The sequence below is a fragment of the Carassius gibelio genome, chromosome A11 (genome assembly GCF_023724105.1).
Source record: "Carassius gibelio isolate Cgi1373 ecotype wild population from Czech Republic chromosome A11, carGib1.2-hapl.c, whole genome shotgun sequence".
In the NCBI taxonomy this organism is placed as follows: Eukaryota; Metazoa; Chordata; class Actinopteri; order Cypriniformes; family Cyprinidae; genus Carassius; species Carassius gibelio.
Window position 1 is genome coordinate 24,450,758 of NC_068381.1, and position 21,434 is coordinate 24,472,191.

General features: G+C 46.7%; 7 non-coding genes across 7 annotated transcripts; all 7 read right to left on the reverse strand.

Moving 5' to 3' along the window:
* Nucleotides 1-2,258: 2,258 nt before the first annotated feature.
* On the reverse strand, nucleotides 2,259-2,330 carry trnae-cuc (transfer RNA glutamic acid (anticodon CUC)). Its single transcript has one exon. It is a non-coding gene; the product is annotated as a tRNA-Glu (tRNA).
* A 2,796-nt stretch (nucleotides 2,331-5,126) lies between these two features.
* On the reverse strand, nucleotides 5,127-5,198 carry trnae-cuc (transfer RNA glutamic acid (anticodon CUC)). Its single transcript has one exon. It is a non-coding gene; the product is annotated as a tRNA-Glu (tRNA).
* A 1,872-nt stretch (nucleotides 5,199-7,070) lies between these two features.
* On the reverse strand, nucleotides 7,071-7,142 carry trnae-cuc (transfer RNA glutamic acid (anticodon CUC)). The gene has a single exon. It is a non-coding gene; the product is annotated as a tRNA-Glu (tRNA).
* Nucleotides 7,143-8,881: 1,739 nt separating this feature from the next.
* Nucleotides 8,882-8,953, reverse strand: trnae-cuc (transfer RNA glutamic acid (anticodon CUC)). Its single transcript has one exon. It is a non-coding gene; the product is annotated as a tRNA-Glu (tRNA).
* Nucleotides 8,954-10,825: 1,872 nt separating this feature from the next.
* On the reverse strand, nucleotides 10,826-10,897 carry trnae-cuc (transfer RNA glutamic acid (anticodon CUC)). The gene has a single exon. It is a non-coding gene; the product is annotated as a tRNA-Glu (tRNA).
* Nucleotides 10,898-16,625: 5,728 nt separating this feature from the next.
* trnae-cuc (transfer RNA glutamic acid (anticodon CUC)) lies at nucleotides 16,626-16,697 on the reverse strand. The gene has a single exon. It is a non-coding gene; the product is annotated as a tRNA-Glu (tRNA).
* A 3,642-nt stretch (nucleotides 16,698-20,339) lies between these two features.
* Nucleotides 20,340-20,411, reverse strand: trnae-cuc (transfer RNA glutamic acid (anticodon CUC)). The gene has a single exon. It is a non-coding gene; the product is annotated as a tRNA-Glu (tRNA).
* Between the last annotated feature and the right edge of the window lie 1,023 nt (nucleotides 20,412-21,434).

A 21,434-nucleotide genomic window follows, 5' to 3' on the forward strand; every position in this document is an offset into this window, starting at 1 on the left:
CTCTGTAACCGCTTTACTACTTTGAAGGGTGCAATGCCATGTGGTTTTGATGTCACAGGCTTGCCATTTTGAAGCCTTATCACTAATTGCCACCTGGACATTGAGAATAATTTGTAATCTGCATTAAACTGAACGAGCGAATAATCAGCATATTAAAAATTGGTCTCACTTTCATTATTAACCTCACAACATGTCAGTTTTGTACCTTGACAGACCGACGATAGGCAGTTTTTCCTCTAGATAACGGTTGCCATGTGTGTTTTCAGATGCATGACACAAGTATTTTCACCTGGACAAGACCTTAATTACCAGTTCGAGGTATAAATTCAGCAATCACAGGATTCTGGCCAAAAAACTGAACCATGTGTGAGTCAACAAACATGTCCCTTGAATGCATGCAACACTATATATTTCAGTAAACCGTCCCTTCGGATGATTCTTGTATTGCCAAATTATTATCACATTGTTACAGTCACACACCAAAAGCAACAGGCCACTACAAAACCCTGCGCCCACACTGGCCACATTTATGGAAAGTGGCCCACAAGCTTGTGGCCAGTTAAAGCTGGCCAGTTCCCATATGGGCTGGAGGGCTCGTGGGCTGGTGGGCAGGAGGGCTGGAGGGCTCGTGGGCTGGTGGGCTCGTGGGCTGGTGGGCTGGAGGGCTGGTAGTCTGTTCTCCTGATAACAAGGTGAGAATGAGCAGACATCAATGCTTGCCACCGTCACATCGAAAACCAACAAGTCTGTAACAATCGGGGGTCTTTACTAATGGTGGGCCAGTGGCGCAATGGATAACGCGTCTGACTACGGATCAGAAGATTCTAGGTTCGACTCCTGGCTGGCTCGCTCTGTGCTTGTTTTTCTCCGGCTTATTTTGTTGTTGTGTTTTTTTTCTCCAAAGTCCAAAAGAAAAGGCAACTCTCTAGGCATTCTTCTATTTTTTCCAAAAAAAGGCACATTCTGCACACCCATTCCGATGTCTAGGGGAGACACGGACATGCTTTGGTATTGCCATTCGTCTCACAAAATGCAGGCTGGTGGGCCAGTTGATTCTAGAAAGAACAATTTCATCGCTACTCTGTAACCGCTTTACTACTTTGAAGGGTGCAATGCCATGTGGTTTTGATGTCACAGGCTTGCCATTTTGAAGCCTTATCACTAATTGCCACCTGGACATTGAGAATAATTTGTAATCTGCATTAAACTGAATGAGCGAATAATCAGCAATTTTGCGGATTAAAAATTGGTCTCACTTTCATTATTAACCTCACAACATGTCAGTTTTGTACCTTGACAGAAACCGTCCCTTCGGATGATTCTTGTATTGCCAAATTATTATCACATTGTTACAGTCACACACCAAAAGCAACAGGCCACTACAAAACCCTGCGCCCACACTGGCCACATTTATGGAAAGTGGCCCACAAGCTTGTGGCCAGTTAAAGCTGGCCAGTTCCCATATGGTCTAGCAGTTAGGATTCCTGGTTTTCTCGTACGCAGCCAGGGGTTGACTCCAGTTTTTCCTCTAGATAAAGGTTGCCGTGTGTGTTTTCAAATGGATGACATGAGTATTTTCACTTGGACAAGAGCTTAATTACCAGTTTGAGGAATCAATTCTGCAATCACAGGAATCTGCCCAAATACACTGAACCCCCGGGTTGAGTGAAAAAACAGATTCCCTGAATGCATACAACACTATATAATTCAGAAAACCGTCCTTTTGGATAATTCTTGTTTTGCCAAATTATTATCACATTGTTACAGTCACAGAACTAAAGCAACAGGCCACTACAAGGTCCTGCGCCCACGCTGACCACATGTATGGAAAGTGCGCCAGAAGCCCATGGCCAGTTTAAAGTGTCCAGATCCCATATGGTCTAGCGGTTAGGATTCCTGGTTTTCACCCAGGCGGCCCGGGTTCAACTCCCGGTATGGGAATGCATGCTCCTTTTTGCTTCCCTCCTCAAAAATCCAGCAAATCTTCCTGCACCAGAAGTGACTTTTTGGCCAGCAGTAGAGCTACAGAACCCTGATATGTCGAGGTTCTGACTAGCCCTTAGCCCCTTCGATAGCTCAGCTGGTAGAGCGGAGGACTGTAGGTTGGAGTGTTGGCCATCCTTAGGTCGCTGGTTCAACTCCGGCTCGAAGGAGGTGTTTTTTTCATGTTCCCACCAATGTTTTGGCTTGGAGCTGGCTTTCTCACAGCTGTCAGCAGAGCTTGAATTCGCAGTCCACAATTGGAAGGCAAAAGAGCTTTCCCTGACCGGGAATCGAACCCGGGCCGCGGCGGTGAGAGCGCCGAATCCTAACCACTAGACCACCAGGGAGGGATGGTGGGCTGGAGGGCTCGTGGGCTGCTGGGCTGGTGGGCTGGAGGGCTGGAGGGCTGGAGGGCTGGTAGTCTGTTCTCCTGATAACAAGGTGAGAATGAGCAGACATCAATGCTTGCCACCGTCACATCGAAAACCAACAAGTCTGTAACAATCGGGGGTCTTTACTTTTGGTGGGCCAGTGGCGCAATGGATAACGCGTCTGACTACGGATCAGAAGATTCTAGGTTCGACTCCTGGCTGGCTCGCTCTGTGCTTGTTTTTCTCCGGCTTATTTTGTTGTTGTGTTTTTTTTCTCCAAAGTCCAAAAGAAAAGGCAACTCTCTAGGCATTCTTCTATTTTTTCCAAAAAAAGGCACATTCTGCACACCCATTCCGATGTCTAGGGGAGACACGGACATGCAGTCTCACAAAATGCAGGCTGGTGGGCCAGTTGATTCTAGAATGAACAATTTCATCGCTACTCTGTAACCGCTTTACTACTTTGAAGGGTGCAATGCCATGTGGTTTTGATGTCACAGGCTTGCCATTTTGAAGCCTTATCACTAATTGCCACCTGGACATTGAGAATAATTTGTAATCTGCATTAAACTGAACGAGCGAATAATCAGCATATTAAAAATTGGTCTCACTTTCATTATTAACCTCACAACATGTCAGTTTTGTACCTTGACAGACCGACGATAGGCAGTTTTTCCTCTAGATAACGGTTGCCATGTGTGTTTTCAGATGCATGACACAAGTATTTTCACCTGGACAAGACCTTAATTACCAGTTCGAGGTATAAATTCAGCAATCACAGGATTCTGGCCAAAAAACTGAACCATGTGTGAGTCAACAAACATGTCCCTTGAATGCATGCAACACTATATATTTCAGTAAACCGTCCCTTCGGATGATTCTTGTATTGCCAAATTATTATCACATTGTTACAGTCACACACCAAAAGCAACAGGCCACTACAAAACCCTGCGCCCACACTGGCCACATTTATGGAAAGTGGCCCACAAGCTTGTGGCCAGTTAAAGCTGGCCAGTTCCCATATGGGCTGGAGGGCTCGTGGGCTGGTGGGCAGGAGGGCTGGAGGGCTCGTGGGCTGGAGGGCTGGTGGGCTGGTGGGCTGGTGGGCTGGTGGGCTGGTGGGCTGGTGGGCTGGTGGGCTGGTGGGCTGGTGGGCTGGTGGGCTGGTGGGCTGGAGGGCTGGTAGTCTGTTCTCCTGATAACAAGGTGAGAATGAGCAGACATCAATGCTTGCCACCGTCACATCGAAAACCAACAAGTCTGTAACAATCGGGGGTCTTTACTAATGGTGGGCCAGTGGCGCAATGGATAACGCGTCTGACTACGGATCAGAAGATTCTAGGTTCGACTCCTGGCTGGCTCGCTCTGTGCTTGTTTTTCTCCGGCTTATTTTGTTGTTGTGTTTTTTTTCTCCAAAGTCCAAAAGAAAAGGCAACTCTCTAGGCATTCTTCTATTTTTTCCAAAAAAAGGCACATTCTGCACACCCATTCCGATGTCTAGGGGAGACACGGACATGCTTTGGTATTGCCATTCGTCTCACAAAATGCAGGCTGGTGGGCCAGTTGATTCTAGAAAGAACAATTTCATCGCTACTCTGTAACCGCTTTACTACTTTGAAGGGTGCAATGCCATGTGGTTTTGATGTCACAGGCTTGCCATTTTGAAGCCTTATCACTAATTGCCACCTGGACATTGAGAATAATTTGTAATCTGCATTAAACTGAACGAGCGAATAATCAGCAATTTTGCGGATTAAAAATTGGTCTCACTTTCATTATTAACCTCACAACATGTCAGTTTTGTACCTTGACAGAAACCGTCCCTTCGGATGATTCTTGTATTGCCAAATTATTATCACATTGTTACAGTCACACACCAAAAGCAACAGGCCACTACAAAACCCTGCGCCCACACTGGCCACATTTATGGAAAGTGGCCCACAAGCTTGTGGCCAGTTAAAGCTGGCCAGTTCCCATATGGTCTAGCAGTTAGGATTCCTGGTTTTCTCGTACGCAGCCAGGGGTTGACTCCAGTTTTTCCTCTAGATAAAGGTTGCCGTGTGTGTTTTCAAATGGATGACATGAGTATTTTCACTTGGACAAGAGCTTAATTACCAGTTTGAGGAATCAATTCTGCAATCACAGGAATCTGCCCAAATACACTGAACCCCCGGGTTGAGTGAAAAAACAGATTCCCTGAATGCATACAACACTATATAATTCAGAAAACCGTCCTTTTGGATAATTCTTGTTTTGCCAAATTATTATCACATTGTTACAGTCACAGAACTAAAGCAACAGGCCACTACAAGGTCCTGCGCCCACGCTGACCACATGTATGGAAAGTGCGCCAGAAGCCCATGGCCAGTTTAAAGTGTCCAGATCCCATATGGTCTAGCGGTTAGGATTCCTGGTTTTCACCCAGGCGGCCCGGGTTCAACTCCCGGTATGGGAATGCATGCTCCTTTTTGCTTCCCTCCTCAAAAATCCAGCAAATCTTCCTGCACCAGAAGTGACTTTTTGGCCAGCAGTAGAGCTACAGAACCCTGATATGTCGAGGTTCTGACTAGCCCTTAGCCCCTTCGATAGCTCAGCTGGTAGAGCGGAGGACTGTAGGTTGGAGTGTTGGCCATCCTTAGGTCGCTGGTTCAACTCCGGCTCGAAGGAGGTGTTTTTTTCATGTTCCCACCAATGTTTTGGCTTGGAGCTGGCTTTCTCACAGCTGTCAGCAGAGCTTGAATTCGCAGTCCACAATTGGAAGGCAAAAGAGCTTTCCCTGACCGGGAATCGAACCCGGGCCGCGGCGGTGAGAGCGCCGAATCCTAACCACTAGACCACCAGGGATGGATGGTGGGCTGGAGGGCTGGTGGGCAGGAGGGCTGGAGGGCTCGTGGGCTGGTGGGCTGGTGGGCTGGAGGGCTGGTAGTCTGTTCTCCTGATAACAAGGTGAGAATGAGCAGACATCAATGCTTGCCACCGTCACATCGAAAACCAACAAGTCTGTAACAATCGGGGGTCTTTACTAATGGTGGGCCAGTGGCGCAATGGATAACGCGTCTGACTACGGATCAGAAGATTCTAGGTTCGACTCCTGGCTGGCTCGCTCTGTGCTTGTTTTTCTCCGGCTTATTTTGTTGTTGTGTTTTTTTTCTCCAAAGTCCAAAAGAAAAGGCAACTCTCTAGGCATTCTTCTATTTTTTCCAAAAAAAGGCACATTCTGCACACCCATTCCGATGTCTAGGGGAGACACGGACATGCTTTGGTATTGCCATTCGTCTCACAAAATGCAGGCTGGTGGGCCAGTTGATTCTAGAAAGAACAATTTCATCGCTACTCTGTAACCGCTTTACTACTTTGAAGGGTGCAATGCCATGTGGTTTTGATGTCACAGGCTTGCCATTTTGAAGCCTTATCACTAATTGCCACCTGGACATTGAGAATAATTTGTAATCTGCATTAAACTGAACGAGCGAATAATCAGCAATTTTGCGGATTAAAAATTGGTCTCACTTTCATTATTAACCTCACAACATGTCAGTTTTGTACCTTGACAGACCGACGATAGGCAGTTTTTCCTCTAGATAACGGTTGCCATGTGTGTTTTCAGATGCATGACACAAGTATTTTCACCTGGACAAGACCTTAATTACCAGTTCGAGGTATAAATTCAGCAATCACAGGATTCTGGCCAAAAAACTGAACCATGGGTGAGTCAACAAACATGTCCCTTGAATGCATGCAACACTATATATTTCAGTAAACCGTCCCTTCGGATGATTCTTGTATTGCCAAATTATTATCACATTGTTACAGTCACACACCAAAAGCAACAGGCCACTACAAAACCCTGCGCCCACACTGGCCACATTTATGGAAAGTGGCCCACAAGCTTGTGGCCAGTTAAAGCTGGCCAGTTCCCATATGGTCTAGCAGTTAGGATTCCTGGTTTTCTCGTACGCAGCCAGGGGTTGACTCCAGTTTTTCCTCTAGATAAAGGTTGCCGTGTGTGTTTTCAAATGGATGACACGAGTATTTTCACTTGGACAAGAGCTTAATTACCAGTTTGAGGAATCAATTCTGCAATCACAGGAATCTGCCCAAATACACTGAACCCCCGGGTTGAGTGAAAAAACAGATTCCCTGAATGCATACAACACTATATAATTCAGAAAACCATCCTTTTGGATAATTCTTGTTTTGCCAAATTATTATCACATTGTTACAGTCACAGAACTAAAGCAACAGGCCACTACAAGGTCCTGCGCCCACGCTGACCACATGTATGGAAAGTGCGCCAGAAGCCCATGGCCAGTTTAAAGTGTCCAGATCCCATATGGTCTAGCGGTTAGGATTCCTGGTTTTCACCCAGGCGGCCCGGGTTCAACTCCCGGTATGGGAATGCATGCTCCTTTTTGCTTCCCTCCTCAAAAATCCAGCAAATCTTCCTGCACCAGAAGTGACTTTTTGGCCAGCAGTAGAGCTACAGAACCCTGATATGTCGAGGTTCTGACTAGCCCTTAGCCCCTTCGATAGCTCAGCTGGTAGAGCGGAGGACTGTAGGTTGGAGTGTTGGCCATCCTTAGGTCGCTGGTTCAACTCCGGCTCGAAGGAGGTGTTTTTTTCATGTTCCCACCAATGTTTTGGCTTGGAGCTGGCTTTCTCACAGCTGTCAGCAGAGCTTGAATTCGCAGTCCACAATTGGAAGGCAAAAGAGCTTTCCCTGACCGGGAATCGAACCCGGGCCGCGGCGGTGAGAGCGCCGAATCCTAACCACTAGACCACCAGGGAGGGATGGTGGGCTGGAGGGCTCGTGGGCTGCTGGGCTGGTGGGCTGGAGGGCTGGAGGGCTGGAGGGCTGGTAGTCTGTTCTCCTGATAACAAGGTGAGAATGAGCAGACATCAATGCTTGCCACCGTCACATCGAAAACCAACAAGTCTGTAACAATCGGGGGTCTTTACTTTTGGTGGGCCAGTGGCGCAATGGATAACGCGTCTGACTACGGATCAGAAGATTCTAGGTTCGACTCCTGGCTGGCTCGCTCTGTGCTTGTTTTTCTCCGGCTTATTTTGTTGTTGTGTTTTTTTTCTCCAAAGTCCAAAAGAAAAGGCAACTCTCTAGGCATTCTTCTATTTTTTCCAAAAAAAGGCACATTCTGCACACCCATTCCGATGTCTAGGGGAGACACGGACATGCTTTGGTATTGCCATTCGTCTCACAAAATGCAGGCTGGTGGGCCAGTTGATTCTAGAATGAACAATTTCATCGCTACTCTGTAACCGCTTTACTACTTTGAAGGGTGCAATGCCATGTGGTTTTGATGTCACAGGCTTGCCATTTTGAAGCCTTATCACTAATTGCCACCTGGACATTGGGAATAATTTGTAATCTGCATTAAACTGAACGAGCGAATAATCAGCAATTTTGCGGATTAAAAATTGGTCTCACTTTCATTATTAACCTCACAACATGTCAGTTTTGTACCTTGACAGAAACCGTCCCTTCGGATGATTCTTGTATTGCCAAATTATTATCACATTGTTACAGTCACACACCAAAAGCAACAGGCCACTACAAAACCCTGCGCCCACACTGGCCACATTTATGGAAAGTGGCCCACAAGCTTGTGGCCAGTTAAAGCTGGCCAGTTCCCACATGGTCTAGCAGTTAGGATTCCTGGTTTTCTCGTACGCAGCCAGGGGTTGACTCCAGTTTTTCCTCTAGATAAAGGTTGCCGTGTGTGTTTTCAAATGGATGACATGAGTATTTTCACTTGGACAAGAGCTTAATTACCAGTTTGAGGAATCAATTCTGCAATCACAGGAATCTGCCCAAATACACTGAACCCCCGGGTTGAGTGAAAAAACAGATTCCCTGAATGCATACAACACTATATAATTCAGAAAACCGTCCTTTTGGATAATTCTTGTTTTGCCAAATTATTATCACATTGTTACAGTCACAGAACTAAAGCAACAGGCCACTACAAGGTCCTGCGCCCACGCTGACCACATGTATGGAAAGTGCGCCAGAAGCCCATGGCCAGTTTAAAGTGTCCAGATCCCATATGGTCTAGCGGTTAGGATTCCTGGTTTTCACCCAGGCGGCCCGGGTTCAACTCCCGGTATGGGAATGCATGCTCCTTTTTGCTTCCCTCCTCAAAAATCCAGCAAATCTTCCTGCACCAGAAGTGACTTTTTGGCCAGCAGTAGAGCTACAGAACCCTGATATGTCGAGGTTCTGATCCAGCAAATCTTCCTGCACCAGAAGTGACTTTTTGGCCAGCAGTAGAGCTACAGAACCCTGATATGTCGAGGTTCTGACTAGCCCTTAGCCCCTTCGATAGCTCAGCTGGTAGAGCAGAGGACTGTAGGTTGGAGTGTTGGCCATCCTTAGGTCGCTGGTTCAACTCCGGCTCGAAGGAGGTGTTTTTTTCATGTTCCCACCAATGTTTTGGCTTGGAGCTGGCTTTCTCACAGCTGTCAGCAGAGCTTGAATTCGCAGTCCACAATTGGAAGGCAAAAGAGCTTTCCCTGACCGGGAATCGAACCCGGGCCGCGGCGGTGAGAGCGCCGAATCCTAACCACTAGACCACCAGGGATGGATGGTGGGCTGGAGGGCTCGTGGGCTGGTGGGCAGGAGGGCTGGAGGGCTCGTGGGCTGGTGGGCTGGTGGGCTGGAGGGCTGGTAGTCTGTTCTCCTGATAACAAGGTGAGAATGAGCAGACATCAATGCTTGCCACCGTCACATCGAAAACCAACAAGTCTGTAACAATCGGGGGTCTTTACTAATGGTGGGCCAGTGGCGCAATGGATAACGCGTCTGACTACGGATCAGAAGATTCTAGGTTCGACTCCTGGCTGGCTCGCTCTGTGCTTGTTTTTCTCCGGCTTATTTTGTTGTTGTGTTTTTTTTCTCCAAAGTCCAAAAGAAAAGGCAACTCTCTAGGCATTCTTCTATTTTTTCCAAAAAAAGGCACATTCTGCACACCCATTCCGATGTCTAGGGGAGACACGGACATGCTTTGGTATTGCCATTCGTCTCACAAAATGCAGGCTGGTGGGCCAGTTGATTCTAGAAAGAACAATTTCATCGCTACTCTGTAACCGCTTTACTACTTTGAAGGGTGCAATGCCATGTGGTTTTGATGTCACAGGCTTGCCATTTTGAAGCCTTATCACTAATTGCCACCTGGACATTGAGAATAATTTGTAATCTGCATTAAACTGAACGAGCGAATAATCAGCATATTAAAAATTGGTCTCACTTTCATTATTAACCTCACAACATGTCAGTTTTGTACCTTGACAGACCGACGATAGGCAGTTTTTCCTCTAGATAACGGTTGCCATGTGTGTTTTCAGATGCATGACACAAGTATTTTCACCTGGACAAGACCTTAATTACCAGTTCGAGGTATAAATTCAGCAATCACAGGATTCTGGCCAAAAAACTGAACCATGTGTGAGTCAACAAACATGTCCCTTGAATGCATGCAACACTATATATTTCAGTAAACCGTCCCTTCGGATGATTCTTGTATTGCCAAATTATTATCACATTGTTACAGTCACACACCAAAAGCAACAGGCCACTACAAAACCCTGCGCCCACACTGGCCACATTTATGGAAAGTGGCCCACAAGCTTGTGGCCAGTTAAAGCTGGCCAGTTCCCATATGGTCTAGCATTTAGGATTCCTGGTTTTCTCGTACGCAGCCAGGGGTTGACTCCAGTTTTTCCTCTAGATAAAGGTTGCCGTGTGTGTTTTCAAATGGATGACACGAGTATTTTCACTTGGACAAGAGCTTAATTACCAGTTTGAGGAATCAATTCTGCAATCACAGGAATCTGCCCAAATACACTGAACCCCCGGGTTGAGTGAAAAAACAGATTCCCTGAATGCATACAACACTATATAATTCAGAAAACCGTCCTTTTGGATAATTCTTGTTTTGCCAAATTATTATCACATTGTTACAGTCACAGAACTAAAGCAACAGGCCACTACAAGGTCCTGCGCCCACGCTGACCACATGTATGGAAAGTGCGCCAGAAGCCCATGGCCAGTTTAAAGTGTCCAGATCCCATATGGTCTAGCGGTTAGGATTCCTGGTTTTCACCCAGGCGGCCCGGGTTCAACTCCCAGTATGGGAATGCATGCTCCTTTTTGCTTCCCTCCTCAAAAATCCAGCAAATCTTCCTGCACCAGAAGTGACTTTTTGGCCAGCAGTAGAGCTACAGAACCCTGATATGTCGAGGTTCTGACTAGCCCTTAGCCCCTTCGATAGCTCAGCTGGTAGAGTGGAGGACTGTAGGTTGGAGTGTTGGCCATCCTTAGGTCGCTGGTTCAACTCCGGCTCGAAGGAGGTGTTTTTTTCATGTTCCCACCAATGTTTTGGCTTGGAGCTGGCTTTCTCACAGCTGTCAGCAGAGCTTGAATTCGCAGTCCACAATTGGAAGGCAAAAGAGCTTTCCCTGACCGGGAATCGAACCCGGGCCGCGGCGGTGAGAGCGCCGAATCCTAACCACTAGACCACCAGGGAGGGCTGGAGGGCTCGTGGGCTGCTGGGCTGGTGGGCTGGAGGGCTGGAGGGCTGGTAGTCTGTTCTCCTGATAACAAGGTGAGAATGAGCAGAAATCAATGCTTGCCACCGTCACATCGAAAACCAACAAGTCTGTAACAATCGGGGGTCTTTACTTTTGGTGGGCCAGTGGCGCAATGGATAACGCATCTGACTACGGATCAGAAGATTCTAGGTTCGACTCCTGGCTGGCTCGCTCTGTGCTTGTTTTTCTCCGGCTTATTTTGTTGTTGTGTTTTTTTTCTCCAAAGTCCAAAAGAAAAGGCAACTCTCTAGGCATTCTTCTATTTTTTCCAAAAAAAGGCACATTCTGCACACCCATTCCGATGTCTAGGGGAGACACGGACATGCTTTGGTATTGCCATTCGTCTCACAAAATGCAGGCTGGTGGGCCAGTTGATTCTAGAATGAACAATTTCATTGCTACTCTGTAACCGCTTTACTACTTTGAAGGGTGCAATGCCATGTGGTTTTGATGTCACAGGCTTGCCATTTTGAAGCCTTATCACTAATTGCCACCTGGACATTGAGAATAATTTGTAATCTGCATTAAACTGAACGAGCGAATAATCAGCATATTAAAAATTGGTCTCACTTTCATTATTAACCTCACAACATGTCAGTTTTGTACCTTGACAGACCGACGATAGGCAGTTTTTCCTCTAGATAACGGTTGCCATGTGTGTTTTCAGATGCATGACACAAGTATTTTCACCTGGACAAGACCTTAATTACCAGTTCGAGGTATAAATTCAGCAATCACAGGATTCTGGCCAAAAAACTGAACCATGTGTGAGTCAACAAACATGTCCCTTGAATGCATGCAACACTATATATTTCAGTAAACCGTCCCTTCGGATGATTCTTGTATTGCCAAATTATTATCACATTGTTACAGTCACACACCAAAAGCAACAGGCCACTACAAAACCCTGCGCCCACACTGGCCACATTTATGGAAAGTGGCCCACAAGCTTGTGGCCAGTTAAAGCTGGCCAGTTCCCATATGGTCTAGCAGTTAGGATTCCTGGTTTTCTTGTACGCAGCCAGGGGTTGACTCCAGTTTTTCCTCTAGATAAAGGTTGCCGTGTGTGTTTTCAAATGGATGACACGAGTATTTTCACTTGGACAAGAGCTTAATTACCAGTTTGAGGAATCAATTCTGCAATCACAGGAATCTGCCCAAATACACTGAACCCCCGGGTTGAGTGAAAAAACAGATTCCCTGAATGCATACAACACTATATAATTCAGAAAACCGTCCTTTTGCATAATTCTTGTTTTGCCAAATTATTATCACATTGTTACAGTCACAGAACTAAAGCAACAGGCCACTACAAGGTCCTTCGCCCACGCTGACCACATGTATGGAAAGTGCGCCAGAAGCCCATGGCCAGTTTAAAGTGTCCAAATCCCATATGGTCTAGCGGTTAGGATTCCTGGTTTTCACCCAGGCGGCCCGGGTTCAACTCCCGGTATGGGAATGCATGCTCCTTTTTGCTTCCCTCCTCAAAAATCCAGCAAATCTTCCTGCACCAGAAGTGACTTTTTGGCCAGCAGTAGAGCTACAGAACCCTGATATGTCGAGGTTCTGACTAGCCCTTAGCCCCTTCGATAGCTCAGCTGGTAGAGCGGAGGACTGTAGGTTGGAGTGTTGGCCATCCTTAGGTCGCTGGTTCAACTCCGGCTCGAAGGAGGTGTTTTTTTCATGTTCCCACCAATGTTTTGGCTTGGAGCTGGCTTTCTCACAGCTGTCAGCAGAGCTTGAATTCGCAGTCCACAATTGGAAGGCAAAAGAGCTTTCCCTGACCGGGAATCGAACCCGGGCCGCGGCGGTGAGAGCGGCGAATCCTAACCACTAGACCACCAGGGAGGGCTGGAGGGCTCGTGGGCTGCTGGGCTGGTGGGCTTGAGGGCTGGTAGTCTGTTCTCCTGATAACAAGGTGAGAATGAGCAGACATCAATGCTTGCCACCGTCACATCGAAAACCAACAAGTCTGTAACAATCGGGGGTCTTTACTTTTGGTGGGCCAGTGGCGCAATGGATAACGCGTCTGACTACGGATCAGAAGATTCTAGGTTCGACTCCTGGCTGGCTCGCTCTGTGCTTGTTTTTCTCCGGCTTATTTTGTTGTTGTGTTTTTTTTCTCCAAAGTCCAAAACAAAAGGCAACTCTCTAGGCATTCTTCTATTTTTTCCAAAAAAAGGCACATTCTGCACACCCATTCCGATGTCTAGGGGAGACACGGACATGCTTTGGTATTGCCATTCGTCTCACAAAATGCAGGCTGGTGGGCCAGTTGATTCTAGAATGAACAATTTCATCGCTACTCTGTAACCGCTTTACTACATTGAAGGGTGCAATGCCATGTGGTTTTGATGTCACAGGCTTGCCATTTTGAAGCCTTATCACTAATTGCCACCTGGACATTGAGAATAATTTGTAATCTGCATTAAACTGAACGAGCGAATAATCAGCATATTAAAAATTGGTCTCACTTTCATTATTAACCTCACAACATGTCAGTTTTGTACCTTGACAGACCGACGATAGGCAGTTTTTCCTCTAGATAACGGTTGCCATGTGTGTTTTCAGATGCATGACACAAGTATTTTCACCTGGACAAGACCTTAATTACCAGTTCGAGGTATAAATTCAGCAATCACAGGATTCTGGCCAAAAAACTGAACCTTGTGTGAGTCAACAAACATGTCCCTTGAATGCATGCAACACTATATATTTCAGTAAACCGTCCCTTCGGATGATTCTTGTATTGCCAAATTATTATCACATTGTTACAGTCACACACCAAAAGCAACAGGCCACTACAAAACCCTGCGCCCACACTGGCCACATTTATGGAAAGTGGCCCACAAGCTTGTGGCCAGTTAAAGCTGGCCAGTTCCCATATGGTCTAGCAGTTAGGATTCCTGGTTTTCTTGTACGCAGCCAGGGGTTGACTCCAGTTTTTCCTCTAGATAAAGGTTGCCGTGTGTGTTTTCAAATGGATGACACGAGTATTTTCACTTGGACAAGAGCTTAATTACCAGTTTGAGGAATCAATTCTGCAATCACAGGAATCTGCCCAAATACACTGAACCCCCGGGTTGAGTGAAAAAACAGATTCCCTGAATGCATACAACACTATATAATTCAGAAAACCGTCCTTTTGCATAATTCTTGTTTTGCCAAATTATTATCACATTGTTACAGTCACAGAACTAAAGCAACAGGCCACTACAAGGTCCTTCGCCCACGCTGACCACATGTATGGAAAGTGCGCCAGAAGCCCATGGCCAGTTTAAAGTGTCCAAATCCCATATGGTCTAGCGGTTAGGATTCCTGGTTTTCACCCAGGCGGCCCGGGTTCAACTCCCGGTATGGGAATGCATGCTCCTTTTTGCTTCCCTCCTCAAAAATCCAGCAAATCTTCCTGCACCAGAAGTGACTTTTTGGCCAGCAGTAGAGCTACAGAACCCTGATATGTCGAGGTTCTGACTAGCCCTTAGCCCCTTCGATAGCTCAGCTGGTAGAGCGGAGGACTGTAGGTTGGAGTGTTGGCCATCCTTAGGTCGCTGGTTCAACTCCGGCTCGAAGGAGGTGTTTTTTTCATGTTCCCACCAATGTTTTGGCTTGGAGCTGGCTTTCTCACAGCTGTCAGCAGAGCTTGAATTCGCAGTCCACAATTGGAAGGCAAAAGAGCTTTCCCTGACCGGGAATCGAACCCGGGCCGCGGCGGTGAGAGCGGCGAATCCTAACCACTAGACCACCAGGGAGGGCTGGAGGGCTCGTGGGCTGCTGGGCTGGTGGGCTTGAGGGCTGGTAGTCTGTTCTCCTGATAACAAGGTGAGAATGAGCAGACATCAATGCTTGCCACCGTCACATCGAAAACCAACAAGTCTGTAACAATCGGGGGTCTTTACTTTTGGTGGGCCAGTGGCGCAATGGATAACGCGTCTGACTACGGATCAGAAGATTCTAGGTTCGACTCCTGGCTGGCTCGCTCTGTGCTTGTTTTTCTCCGGCTTATTTTGTTGTTGTGTTTTTTTTCTCCAAAGTCCAAAACAAAAGGCAACTCTCTAGGCATTCTTCTATTTTTTCCAAAAAAAGGCACATTCTGCACACCCATTCCGATGTCTAGGGGAGACACGGACATGCTTTGGTATTGCCATTCGTCTCACAAAATGCAGGCTGGTGGGCCAGTTGATTCTAGAATGAACAATTTCATCGCTACTCTGTAACCGCTTTACTACTTTGAAGGGTGCAATGCCATGTGGTTTTGATGTCACAGGCTTGCCATTTTGAAGCCTTATCACTAATTGCCACCTGGACATTGAGAATAATTTGTAATCTGCATTAAACTGAACGAGCGAATAATCAGCATATTAAAAATTGGTCTCACTTTCATTATTAACCTCACAACATGTCAGTTTTGTACCTTGACAGACCGACGATAGGCAGTTTTTCCTCTAGATAACGGTTGCCATGTGTGTTTTCAGATGCATGACACAAGTATTTTCACCTGGACAAGACCTTAATTACCAGTTCGAGGTATAAATTCAGCAATCACAGGATTCTGGCCAAAAAACTGAACCTTGTGTGAGTCAACAAACATGTCCCTTGAATGCATGCAACACTATATATTTCAGTAAACCGTCCCTTCGGATGATTCTTGTATTGCCAAATTATTATCACATTGTTACAGTCACACACCAAAAGCAACAGGCCACTACAAAACCCTGCGCCCACACTGGCCACATTTATGGAAAGTGGCCCACAAGCTTGTGGCCAGTTAAAGCTGGCCAGTTCCCATATGGTCTAGCAGTTAGGATTCCTGGTTTTCTTGTACGCAGCCAGGGGTTGACTCCAGTTTTTCCTCTAGATAAAGGTTGCCGTGTGTGTTTTCAAATGGATGACACGAGTATTTTCACTTGGACAAGAGCTTAATTACCAGTTTGAGGAATCAATTCTGCAATCACAGGAATCTGCCCAAATACACTGAACCCCCGGGTTGAGTGAAAAAACAGATTCCCTGAATGCATACAACACTATATAATTCAGAAAACCGTCCTTTTGCATAATTCTTGTTTTGCCAAATTATTATCACATTGTTACAGTCACAGAACTAAAGCAACAGGCCACTACAAGGTCCTTCGCCCACGCTGACCACATGTATGGAAAGTGCGCCAGAAGCCCATGGCCAGTTTAAAGTGTCCAAATCCCATATGGTCTAGCGGTTAGGATTCCTGGTTTTCTCCCAGGCGGCCCGGGTTCAACTCCCGGTATGGGAATGCATGCTCCTTTTTGCTTCCCTCCTCAAAAATCCAGCAAATCTTCCTGCACCAGAAGTGACTTTTTGGCCAGCAGTAGAGCTACAGAACCCTGATATGTCGAGGTTCTGATCCAGCAAATCTTCATTGCACCAGAAGTGACTTTTTGGCCAGCAGTAGAGCTACAGAACCCTGATATGTCGAGGTTCTGACTAGCCCTTAGCCCCTTCGATAGCTCAGCTGGTAGAGCGGAGGACTGTAGGTTGGAGTGTTGGCCATCCTTAGGTCGCTGGTTCAACTCCGGCTCGAAGGAGGTGTTTTTTTCATGTTCCCACCAATGTTTTGGCTTGGAGCTGGCTTTCTCACAGCTGTCAGCAGAGCTTGAATTCGCAGTCCACAATTGGAAGGCAAAAGAGCTTTCCCTGACCGGGAATCGAACCCGGGCCGCGGCGGTGAGAGCGCCGAATCCTAACCACTAGACCACCAGGGATGGATGGTGGGCTGGAGGGCTCGTGGGCTGGTGGGCAGGAGGGCTGGAGGGCTCGTGGGCTGGTGGGCTGGTAGTCTGTTCTCCTGATAACAAGGTGAGAATGAGCAGACATCAATGCTTGCCACCGTCACATCGAAAACCAACAAGTCTGTAACAATTCCACAATTGGAAGGCAAAAGAGCTTTCCCTGACCGGGAATCGAACCCGGGCTGCGGCGGTGAGAGCGCCGAATCCTATTTTTTCCAAAAAAAGGCACATTCTGCACACCCATTCCGATGTCTAGGGGAGACACGGACATGCTTTGGTATTGCCATTCGTCTCACAAAATGCAGGCTGGTGGGCCAGTTGATTCTAGAATGAACAATTTCATCGCTACTCTGTAACCGCTTTACTACTTTGAAGGGTGCAATGCCATGTGGTTTTGATGTCACAGGCTTGCCATTTTGAAGCCTTATCACTAATTGCCACCTGGACATTGAGAATAATTTGTAATCTGCATTAAACTGAACGAGCGAATAATCAGCATATTAAAAATTGGTCTCACTTTCATTATTAACCTCACAACATGTCAGTTTTGTACCTTGACAGACCGACGATAGGCAGTTTTTCCTCTAGATAACGGTTGCCATGTGTGTTTTCAGATGCATGACACAAGTATTTTCACCTGGACAAGACCTTAATTACCAGTTCGAGGTATAAATTCAGCAATCACAGGATTCTGGCCAAAAAACTGAACCTTGTGTGAGTCAACAAACATGTCCCTTGAATGCATGCAACACTATATATTTCAGTAAACCGTCCCTTCGGATGATTCTTGTATTGCCAAATTATTATCACATTGTTACAGTCACACACCAAAAGCAACAGGCCACTACAAAACCCTGCGCCCACACTGGCCACATTTATGGAAAGTGGCCCACAAGCTTGTGGCCAGTTAAAGCTGGCCAGTTCCCATATGGTCTAGCAGTTAGGATTCCTGGTTTTCTTGTACGCAGCCAGGGGTTGACTCCAGTTTTTCCTCTAGATAAAGGTTGCCGTGTGTGTTTTCAAATGGATGACACGAGTATTTTCACTTGGACAAGAGCTTAATTACCAGTTTGAGGAATCAATTCTGCAATCACAGGAATCTGCCCAAATACACTGAACCCCCGGGTTGAGTGAAAAAACAGATTCCCTGAATGCATACAACACTATATAATTCAGAAAACCGTCCTTTTGCATAATTCTTGTTTTGCCAAATTATTATCACATTGTTACAGTCACAGAACTAAAGCAACAGGCCACTACAAGGTCCTTCGCCCACGCTGACCACATGTATGGAAAGTGCGCCAGAAGCCCATGGCCAGTTTAAAGTGTCCAAATCCCATATGGTCTAGCGGTTAGGATTCCTGGTTTTCTCCCAGGCGGCCCGGGTTCAACTCCCGATATGGGAATGCATGCTCCTTTTTGCTTCCCTCCTCAAAAATCCAGCAAATCTTCCTGCACCAGAAGTGACTTTTTGGCCAGCAGTAGAGCTACAGAACCCTGATATGTCGAGGTTCTGATCCAGCAAATCTTCCTGCACCAGAAGTGACTTTTTGGCCAGCAGTAGAGCTACAGAACCCTGATATGTCGAGGTTCTGACTAGCCCTTAGCCCCTTCGATAGCTCAGCTGGTAGAGCGGAGGACTGTAGGTTGGAGTGTTGGCCATCCTTAGGTCGCTGGTTCAACTCCGGCTCGAAGGAGGTGTTTTTTTCATGTTCCCACCAATGTTTTGGCTTGGAGCTGGCTTTCTCACAGCTGTCAGCAGAGCTTGAATTCGCAGTCCACAATTGGAAGGCAAAAGAGCTTTCCCTGACCGGGAATCGAACCCGGGCCGCGGCGGTGAGAGCGCCGAATCCTAACCACTAGACCACCAGGCATGGATGGTGGGCTGGAGGGCTCGTGGGCTGGTGGGCAGGAGGGCTGGAGGGCTCGTGGGCTGGTGGGCTGGTGGGCTGGAGGGCTGGTAGTCTGTTCTCCTGATAACAAGGTGAGAATGAGCAGACATCAATGCTTGCCACCGTCACATCGAAAACCAACAAGTCTGTAACAATCGGGGGTCTTTACTAATGGTGGGCCAGTGGCGCAATGGATAACGCGTCTGACTACGGATCAGAAGATTCTAGGTTCGACTCCTGGCTGGCTCGCTCTGTGCTTGTTTTTCTCCGGCTTATTTTGTTGTTGTGTTTTTTTTCTCCAAAGTCCAAAAGAAAAGGCAACTCTCTAGGCATTCTTCTATTTTTTCCAAAAAAAGGCACATTCTGCACACCCATTCCGATGTCTAGGGGAGACACGGACATGCTTTGGTATTGCCATTCGTCTCACAAAATGCAGGCTGGTGGGCCAGTTGATTCTAGAAAGAACAATTTCATCGCTACTCTGTAACCGCTTTACTACTTTGAAGGGTGCAATGCCATGTGGTTTTGATGTCACAGGCTTGCCATTTTGAAGACTTATCACTAATTGCCACCTGGACATTGAGAATAATTTGTAATCTGCATTAAACTGAACGAGCGAATAATCAGCAATTTTGCGGATTAAAAATTGGTCTCACTTTCATTATTAACCTCACAACATGTCAGTTTTGTACCTTGACAGACCGACGATAGGCAGTTTTTCCTCTAGATAACGGTTGCCATGTGTGTTTTCAGATGCATGACACAAGTATTTTCACCTGGACAAGACCTTAATTACCAGTTCGAGGTATAAATTCAGCAATCACAGGATTCTGGCCAAAAAACTGAACCATGGGTGAGTCAACAAACATGTCCCTTGAATGCATGCAACACTATATATTTCAGTAAACCGTCCCTTCGGATGATTCTTGTATTGCCAAATTATTATCACATTGTTACAGTCACACACCAAAAGCAACAGGCCACTACAAAACCCTGCGCCCACACTGGCCACATTTATGGAAAGTGGCCCACAAGCTTGTGGCCAGTTAAAGCTGGCCAGTTCCCATATGGTCTAGCAGTTAGGATTCCTGGTTTTCTCGTACGCAGCCAGGGGTTGACTCCAGTTTTTCCTCTAGATAAAGGTTGCCGTGTGTGTTTTCAAATGGATGACACGAGTATTTTCACTTGGACAAGAGCTTAATTACCAGTTTGAGGAATCAATTCTGCAATCACAGGAATCTGCCCAAATACACTGAACCCCCGGGTTGAGTGAAAAAACAGATTCCCTGAATGCATACAACACTATATAATTCAGATATAATTCAGAATTCAGATCCCATATGGTCTAGCGGTTAGGATTCCTGGTTTTCACCCAGGCGGCCCGGGTTCAACTCCCGGTATGGGAATGCATGCTCCTTTTTGCTTCCCTCCTCAAAAATCCAGCAAATCTTCCTGCACCAGAAGTGACTTTTTGGCCAGCAGTAGAGCTACAGAACCCTGATATGTCGAGGTTCTGACTAGCCCTTAGCCCCTTCGATAGCTCAGCTGGTAGAGCGGAGGACTGTAGGTTGGAGTGTTGGCCATCCTTAGGTCGCTGGTTCAACTCCGGCTCGAAGGAGGTGTTTTTTTCATGTTCCCACCAATGTTTTGGCTTGGAGCTGGCTTTCTCACAGCTGTCAGCAGAGCTTGAATTCGCAGTCCACAATTGGAAGGCAAAAGAGCTTTCCCTGACCGGGAATCGAACCCGGGCCGCGGCGGTGAGAGCGCCGAATCCTAACCACTAGACCACCAGGGATGGATGGTGGGCTGGAGGGCTCGTGGGCTGGTGGGCAGGAGGGCTGGAGGGCTCGTGGGCTGGTGGGCTGGTGGGCTGGAGGGCTGGTAGTCTGTTCTCCTGATAACAAGGTGAGAATGAGCAGACATCAATGCTTGCCACCGTCACATCGAAAACCAACAAGTCTGTAACAATCGGGGGTCTTTACTAATGGTGGGCCAGTGGCGCAATGGATAACGCGTCTGACTACGGATCAGAAGATTCTAGGTTCGACTCCTGGCTGGCTCGCTCTGTGCTTGTTTTTCTCCGGCTTATTTTGTTGTTGTGTTTTTTTTCTCCAAAGTCCAAAAGAAAAGGCAACTCTCTAGGCATTCTTCTATTTTTTCCAAAAAAAGGCACATTCTGCACACCCATTCCGATGTCTAGGGGAGACACGGACATGCTTTGGTATTGCCATTCGTCTCACAAAATGCAGGCTGGTGGGCCAGTTGATTCTAGAAAGAACAATTTCATCGCTACTCTGTAACCGCTTTACTACTTTGAAGGGTGCAATGCCATGTGGTTTTGATGTCACAGGCTTGCCATTTTGAAGCCTTATCACTAATTGCCACCTGGACATTGAGAATAATTTGTAATCTGCATTAAACTGAACGAGCGAATAATCAGCAATTTTGCGGATTAAAAATTGGTCTCACTTTCATTATTAACCTCACAACATGTCAGTTTTGTACCTTGACAGACCGACGATAGGCAGTTTTTCCTCTAGATAACGGTTGCCATGTGTGTTTTCAGATGCATGACACAAGTATTTTCACCTGGACAAGACCTTAATTACCAGTTCGAGGTATAAATTCAGCAATCACAGGATTCTGGCCAAAAAACTGAACCATGGGTGAGTCAACAAACATGTCCCTTGAATGCATGCAACACTATATATTTCAGTAAACCGTCCCTTCGGATGATTCTTGTATTGCCAAATTATTATCACATTGTTACAGTCACACACCAAAAGCAACAGGCCACTACAAAACCCTGCGCCCACAC